The 8,132-nt window shown below is 41.6% G+C and overlaps 1 pseudogene; it reads left to right on the top strand.

Annotated features, from left to right (window-relative positions):
• The first annotated feature begins 7,180 nt into the window (after positions 1 to 7,180).
• On the top strand, positions 7,181 to 7,928 carry LOC116590217 (annotated as a pseudogene).
• Positions 7,929 to 8,132: the final 204 nt, after the last annotated feature.

The raw sequence follows: 8,132 nt of genomic DNA, 5'->3' as shown, positions 1-8,132 counted from the left end.
TTGGCTTACCCTTCCTTTTGCTCACTTTTCAGAATTATCTTCAGTGGCTTAGATGTTTTTGAGGACAGAGTTATGCTTTCTTGGCAAGTTGAAGAGAAAGTCTTGGAAGTCAGGTGCTTCAGCTCAGTTATGCTCTTCACTCATATTTTCCCATATTTTCTAGGACATGGATGTAATACTTTGATCCTTATCTTTTTTTGTGAATTCTCATTGATCTAATTTTTCAGGACTATGGAAAATTTATGTTAGATCTAGAAGAAACCACAGAAATCATCTCATCCCCCAAGACTTTTGTGTTCATTTACAATTTTCTGTTATTTAAATTTCTTTATTTTTGTTTTAGTTTATAATTTGTCACATTCACAAAACATTCATTTCCTTAAGCGACCAAAAATTATACTTATACATTTAATCCAGTGAGTAACCTATTTTTTGCATGTAAAATATTGTGAGCTCTGACTTTCAAAACCTAGAAAAAGCTCAGTGTTTTTTAGCATCTCATCAAAAATCACAACTCAATGAGGGTTTGTTGATGAGGGACCCTAGTCTTCTAAGTATTGCACATCAGTCTCATTTTCTATTGTGCCTGAGTAATGACATCAGTGATTGTCAAAAGATCTGTTTGCAGATGGACTTGCCTTACAGCACCAATCACAGAGTAGAACTCAAGATTAAGATGTATTTCATTTCAGGTCAGCAAAAACTAAGGTAACACAATAGCCTCCCACAAAACCTCCATTGGTGCTACTCTCCACCAAATAATGGGTAAATAGATCATTAGTTCTGTATTATGTTCTTACGAATCAGTTCTAATATTTCAATGACAACAATAAAGAAGAGCAGAATATGCAGAAACAACGAACTGAATTTAAACACTGACCAAGATGTAGTCATCATGCTTAAAAGCTCATGCAAGGATTTATCAGAATCTACTTGCTATGAAATTGCCAGGAAAGAAAGGAGATTCCTACAGTTAGCTAAAAGCCTCAGAAAGGGATTTTTTTTTAAACCATGTTTTTCCTTCTTTGACTTTAAAACTCATTCTTTTATTACTTTATTTCCTCACTTTGAGTGCATTGAGACTGTTATGGGAGATCTGAATTCCCGCTGGTGCAGGAGATTGAAAGAAACCAAGATGACAAGAGCAGGAGGGTCAACAGCACCAAACTCCTTTCAGCTCCTAGTCTGACAGTAGAGGATACAATGTCAAGATTGGTAAAAAGCCCAGATCCAAGCATGAATAATGCCCCCCCCAATCTATAAATACTTTTGTGAAAAGTTATTTAATATTGGGAAAAGAGAAATAATGGATATCTCTGAAAGAAAAAAAAATGTTTTGGGCACTTGGGTGGCTCAGTCGGTTGACTCTCTGCCTTGGGCTCAGATCATGATTACAGGGTCCTGGGATCAAATCTCAATTCGGCTTCCCTGCTCAGCGGGGAGTCAGCTTCTCCCTCTGCTTCTCCCTCTGCTCCTCCCCCTGCTCATGCACGTGTGCACACACTCTCACTTTCTCTCACTTAAATAAATCTTAAAAAAAGGAAAAAAAAAGAAAAAATGTTTGGTTTAAAAGGAGTTCAAGTCAGGAGCTGAAGCATTACACAACAGCTTCTGGTTTGAATGATCCCTCAACTCTGTCCCTATTTCTTCGCATAAATCCTGTCGTTAATCTAGTCTTATCAAGCTGTAGGAGTGTACTGTAAGTGGCAAACTATTCTCAAAGGGCTCCAGAGCAGAGACCAAGTCTAGGAAACAGCCGTAAGATCCTTTATTTAGAAGTCAGGGAGACTTAAGGCAGTGCCTCATAGATCCTGCAGACAGACAGAAAGGCTTCTAAGGATTTTAAGAATGTGTCTCACAGACTTTCTCTGTTGCAGCAACAAGGCTTCTAAGGATCTAAGGTCATGGTCGGTCCCACAGCGGTTTTACAGAGAGTCCAAGATAGAGGAAAGCTTATTTCAAAGAGATTTGTGAGTCTGACTTCTATACCATGGAATGGATTATAAATGGACACTCGGGAACTCCATAAAGTTTTAAAAGTAATTATATCGGCATGATCTGAAAAAGACAGATGTACAGCACCTGCATGCTTTTACCAGCATTTCTCAAAAGTACAGTCCACAAATTACTTGTGATCTACATTAGACCTGATTGAAGGGGGGTGGGGGTGGGGGTATATCCGGGAATCAGTGTTTTTACCAGGTAATACCATGGATGTTAAAGTTAGATACCCACCTCAAGCGGACCTATTTACTCATTCCTAAACATACTGCTCCTTGTGGCACTCCGTTCTCTAATGTTGGGACATCGCTGCCTTCCATTCCTCACATTATATTCATAGTTCAAATTTATGCATTCTGGCCTTTCAGTAAATAGCAGTGGATCAATCGGACAAGGGGAAGGTGAAGCCTCTTTCCCATGAGATGCACAAAAATTAATTTGAAATGGATTGTAGTCCTAGATATGAAAAGTAAAATAATGTTTTTCAGGAAAACGTAGGAGAATATCTTCATAATCTTAAGGTATAAAATATAAAATAAGAAAAAAAAGTATAAGTATGAAACAAAAAAAGTTGTACTTAATTAAAATTAGGACTTTCTCTTAGACAAAAAACACCACTAAAAGAAGGAAATGCAGGGTAAAGCTGGGGGAAAAACTTGCAATACACGTATTCAACCAAGTATTTATATTCAGAATAGGTAAAGAACTCCTACAACTCTAAAAGATGACAGATATCGTATTTTATTATAGCTATTCACGGATATGAAGTGTTATCTCTTTGTGTTTTGATTTGCATTTCCCTAATAATTATTGATGTTAATCATCTTTTTTTTTTTTTTTAAACTAAGCTCTACACCCAATATGGGGTTTGAACTCATGACCCTGAGATCAAGAGTTGCATACTTTACCCACTGAGCCAGCCAGGAGCCCTGGGTACCTTTTTATATACCTGTTGGCCATTTGTATATGTTCTTTGGAGAAATGTCTGTTTAAGGCCTTTGTGCATTTTTAATGTAGATTATTCATGGTTTTGGGGTTTTGTTTTGTTTTTACTGTTGAGTTCTATTTTCAGAAGTCTTAATATTCTAAAAACATTGGTACCCAAAAAAGTTTGTACTTTCCAAAGAGATCTACAGAGTCAATGCTATCCCCATCAAAATTCAATGACTTTTTTTTTACTGAAATAGAGGAAATAATCCTAAAATTCATAGGGAACCACAAAAGACCCAAATTAGCCAAAGTAACTTGAGAAAGAAGAACAAAAATGAAGATATTCATACTTCACAATTTCAGAGTGCCTGGATGGCTCAGTCAGGTAAGCAGCTATCTTCAGTTCAGATCATGATCTCAAGGGTCCCAGGATTGAGCCCCATGCTCAGCAGGGAGTCTGCTTCTCCATCTCTCTCTGCTCCTCCCCCTGCTTGTGCTCTGTCCTTCTCTCAGATAACTAAAATCTTTAAAAAACAAAACAAAACAAAACACAAACCCTTCCTGATTTCAAAACATATTACAGGTTATAGTAATTAAAACAGTATTATACTGGCATAAAGATAGACATATAGACCAATGGAATGGAATAGAAAGCCTCAAAACAAACCCACACATATATGATCAATTGATCTTTGATAATAGTGCTGAGAATACACAAGAGAAAAAAGACAATCTTTTCAGTAAATGGTGCTGAGAAAACTGGACATCCATGTGCAAAAAAATGAAATTGGGTCCCTACTTTACAACATACACTAAGATCAACTCAAAACAGGTTAAAGACTTGGGGTGCCTGGGTGGCTCAGTCCATTAAGTGCCCAGCTCTTGATTTTGGCTAAGGCCATGATATCAAGCTCCATGTTCGGCTCCACACTGGGCATGGATCCTGCTTAAGATTTGCTCTCCTTTTTCCTCCATCCCTCTTCCAAACCCACTCTCCCTGCCCCCAAAGAGGGTTAAAGACTTAAATTTAAGATGTGAAACTGTAAAACTTCTAGGGAAAAGTATAAGAGAAAAGCTCCTTGACATTGGCCTTGGTAATGACTTCTTGGATATCATACCAAAAGCACAGGCAGCAAGAGCAGAAATTGACAAGTAGGACTACATCAAACTGAAAAGCTTCTGCACAGCAAAGGAAGCAATCAACAGACTGAAAAGACAACCTACAAAATGGGAGAAAATATTTGCAAACCATGTATCTGAAGGGAGGTTAATTTTTTTCTAGAGGGTTTATTTATTTGAGAGAGAGAGAGAAAGAGAGAGAGAGAGAGAACACAAGCAGTGGGGAGGGGTAGAGAGAAAGGGAAAAGCAGACTTCCCACTGAGCAGGGAGCCCGATGCCCCAAAAGAGGGGATCAATTTTTAAACAACAATTTTAAGTCTTATTTGAGGCCTTATTGAAAAGTCACAACAGACACATGAAGGGTCTTCTCCTTGTAAGTGGTGCAAGTGCATCCAGAACAACATGGCGCCTACATCATGGACCCAACCTTACACTAACTGCTCAGGGTCATCATGTTCTTGTTGGTGGAGTCCCCTGTGACCCCATACACCCAGCTCTCTGACCTGGGATGAGATCCAAGAGGTAGGACCACAGTGGGGAAGGGGAGAAATAACAGAGGGAGCCCTTGACTTTGAGGTATGAAAAAAAGGGAACCATTCATACTCTGCTCTCATGCACAAACAGCTCAGTGCATTCTAGAACTGTCATTCCAAAAATCAAACAGAAGCCTTTGTTTGGAGATCGGCTCATTAGATATCAGCTCAAAGCCCCTTCTGCCTGTTCTTCCCTCAAAAGTCTCATAGTGCATGGCCCCAGGCCCATTGTTCTGCATCATGGTTGTTTTGGGGTTTTGTTGTTGTTGGTGGTGGTGGTTTTTTTAATCATATTGAAGGATGATGCTGAACAGCACTACCCAAAAGTGTGAGTGTGGCTGGAAAGATTAATGAAAGGTTTGTATTTTGGTTTGTGGCTTTGGTCACTGCTTGCCTCTCAAGCTGCCTGTTTCAGTTCAAATGAAGCAGCGCTTCTCGGCTGGTGTGTGCCAGCATGCTGTTCGCACAGCTGTCGCCCTCCATCCATCACGGCTCAACTTACCCCACTTCAAGTCCCAGGTCAGCACTTCCCGATTGCATTCCTTGTCTCCGTCATGCTTTGAGCTGCCCTACTTCTAGCTATTCATCACCCAGCAATTGTTGCTGTTAGCGGTCTCTCTCACATGACCAGTCCTGCGAAGTGTGCCAGAGGGGAGTGCCAGCGGGCTGCTGCAAGCCGGAGGTTGTACGGGCTTTGTTAGTGATCATATCATAGAGAAATGTCCCTAGCAAAATCTGTGTTGAAGCTCAATGAAACACCCAAGGACATCAAAAGCCTACCTCCTTCTCTCCAAAGTTAGAATGCATCTGTGATTCCAGGCGTGGGGGACAGCATGGATTAGAACTTAAGCAGATAGGGCTTTTGGCCACACACTTGAGAAAATGCTTTAGTTCTACTCAGTTACCTTAGTCTTGGGGTCATTGCAAGAACAGAGTTAATTTGGGGCGCCTGGGTAGCTCAGTGGGTTAAGCCTCTGCCTTCCGCTCAGGTCATGATCCCAGGGTCCTGGGATGGAGCCCAGCATCAGGCTCTCTGCTCAGTAGGGAGCCTGCTTTCCCCCCACTCTCTGTGCCTGCCTCTCTGCCTACTTGTGATCTCTGTCAAATAAATGATTTTTTTTTTAATCTTAAAAAAAAAAAAAAAGAGAAAAAGAAAGGAGTTAATTTATGCAAAGCGACTGGAACAATGCCTGTCACGTGAAGAGTCCTGTAAGCGTTTGCTGTTGCTCTTTTTCTGCTCACTCTGCTTCATCTGCTTAGGTTGGCAACTTCAGATCATTTATTTATTCTTTCAATAAATATTTACTGAGTACCTATGATGTTCCAGGGACTGTGGACAGTGATCCATTTCCTTTGTGGTAAGCCTCGGCATGATCATCTGGAAACCCCTTTTTACTTACAGCTCTGCAACTATGGGAACAGTAAGACCTCAGAGAAGAAACTGCTGACCAGTTTGCCCAGCCAGACAGATCCCTAGGCAGCTTCTCGATTCCCATGCTCCCAGAATAGCCTAGGAAGAACAGAGGCAGACAGAGACCATGGAAGATACAGCATTGACTTGAACAGTTGCTCTCCTCCTCCTCCCCCCGACTCCCTATTCACCCAGAAAGTCTGACATATTTTCAAGCAGGGGAGGAGGTTGGAGAAAGGAAGGGGTAGATGAAGAGTCGGTGGAGAGGGGTCCTGCAAACAGCTAAGGTTATCTTTCTATCCTGTATGGCAAGACGAAGGCGCAAAACAGAATTAAATTGATTTAGAGAAAAGTACTAGGGTAAAGCATATGAAATTTCTGATATTTGACAATTTTTAACTCACAAAACATCAGTTTCATAGGGTTCACCCTGTAAAAGATGGAGTATTTCTTGGGCTTTGAGTTTTTTAAACAGTCATATCTGCCACACCTGTTTTAAATTATCTTAGAAGGGCTCAAGTATAAGAAATCATCATCATGAGAATTGGGTCTCACGTTGAAACATGAAGACAAATTTTGGTCACCTGTGTTAGAAATTGGATGAACGAGTTCTCAGAAGCCCAGATAATAGCTAACAAGTGGAAGGCTTATTATTCTACTCAGTAAACCAGCATCAACTGATTAGATTTCATTCTTTAATTCACTTTCTAGTTGGATCCTAGTAATAGCTCCTTCACAAAATGGGCTTATTTAAAAGCTCAGAAATATTTAGGGATCTCTAGAACTTCTCAGGGACCAGGGTAAACGGTGGGCTGTATTCCTTGCCAATTTCTTTATCCTTATCAAATCTTTAGGTATATTCCCATCTTGTTGAACCCAGAGGTTAGATTACATTTTTTAGAAGGTGACCTCTTACACCACCAAGATTATAAACATTCTAACTAAACTGAACACCAAAACGTGTTTCACACAGCTTAAAAACAGGTTTACTCAGGCAGTGTTCTGGGAGGTCCCAGGGATCTGTCTTTTGCCTCAACAATGTTTGGTTGAAACAACCCTGGGACATCCCTTCTACCAGTCTTCAACCAACCTCCAAACTTTCCTCCAGTCACAACCTTGGGAGCCATCATCTTTGGGACCAGCCAGCCCCCTATTTTGAGTTTAGCTCCTTATTATGGATCAACCATGAGCTCCCAGATTCATTAGAATTATTCCATTCATATGGAGGCCACCACCATGAGCTGCCTGGTCAACATGCCTCTGCCAGCCTCCTACACCTACCTTTCTCTGGGCTCCTATTTCAACCATGAGGATGTAACTGCGGAGGACATGGGCCCCTTCTTCCTCAAGCTGGCTGAGGAGAAGCTGGAGGGTGCTGAACATCTCTGGAAGATGCCAAACCAGTCCAGTGACCATGCCCTCCTCGTCCGAGACATGCAGAAACCTTCCCAATTGGAGTAGGGATAAAGCCCTGGATGCCATGGAAGCCACCTTGGTCCTGGAGAAGAACTGGAACCAGGCCTTTCTGGAGCTTCATGCCCTGAGTTCTGCCTGTGCAGACCCCCATCTTTCTGACTTCCTGGAGAACCACTTCCTGGGTGAAGAATTGAAATGCATCAAGAAGATGGGGACCACCTGACTCGTCTCCGCAGCTTAGCTGCCCCCAGCTGGGCTAGGTTAGGATCTCGTCCAAAGACTCACCCTCAAGCACAACCCTGAAGCCCAGCAGCCTTTAAGGGGCCTCTCTGGCCACCCCATGATGCCAGGGCTTCTGCCCCAGTCTCTCCCTGCAGCCACTAGGCAGCTTTTTAACCACCCTGGAGCCCTCTCCCAAACCACACACCAAATCGAAATAAAGCTTTTTTGCAGGAAAAAAAACAAAAAACAAAAAACAAACAGGTATTCTCAATGTCCTAGAAAATTCTCCATCTAGAAATTTACTTGAAGAATATAATGAAAGACACACACAAAGATTTAGGTTTAAAGACTGTATTAGGAAGAGAACACCTGGCACACTCAAACCAGGGTAATTCACATGGGGTTCATTTACCAAGAAATGGAGGGGCTGTAGGAAAACCACAGGGGATGGTGCAGGTACCCAGGGCTGAGGAGGTGCAGAGGAAAAAGGACAAGGGAA

Source organism: Mustela erminea, chromosome 5 (genome assembly GCF_009829155.1).
Source record: "Mustela erminea isolate mMusErm1 chromosome 5, mMusErm1.Pri, whole genome shotgun sequence".
Classification (NCBI taxonomy): domain Eukaryota; kingdom Metazoa; phylum Chordata; class Mammalia; order Carnivora; family Mustelidae; genus Mustela; species Mustela erminea.
Note: the sequence above shows the minus strand (reverse complement) of the source record. Positions and strands in the feature narration are given on the sequence as shown.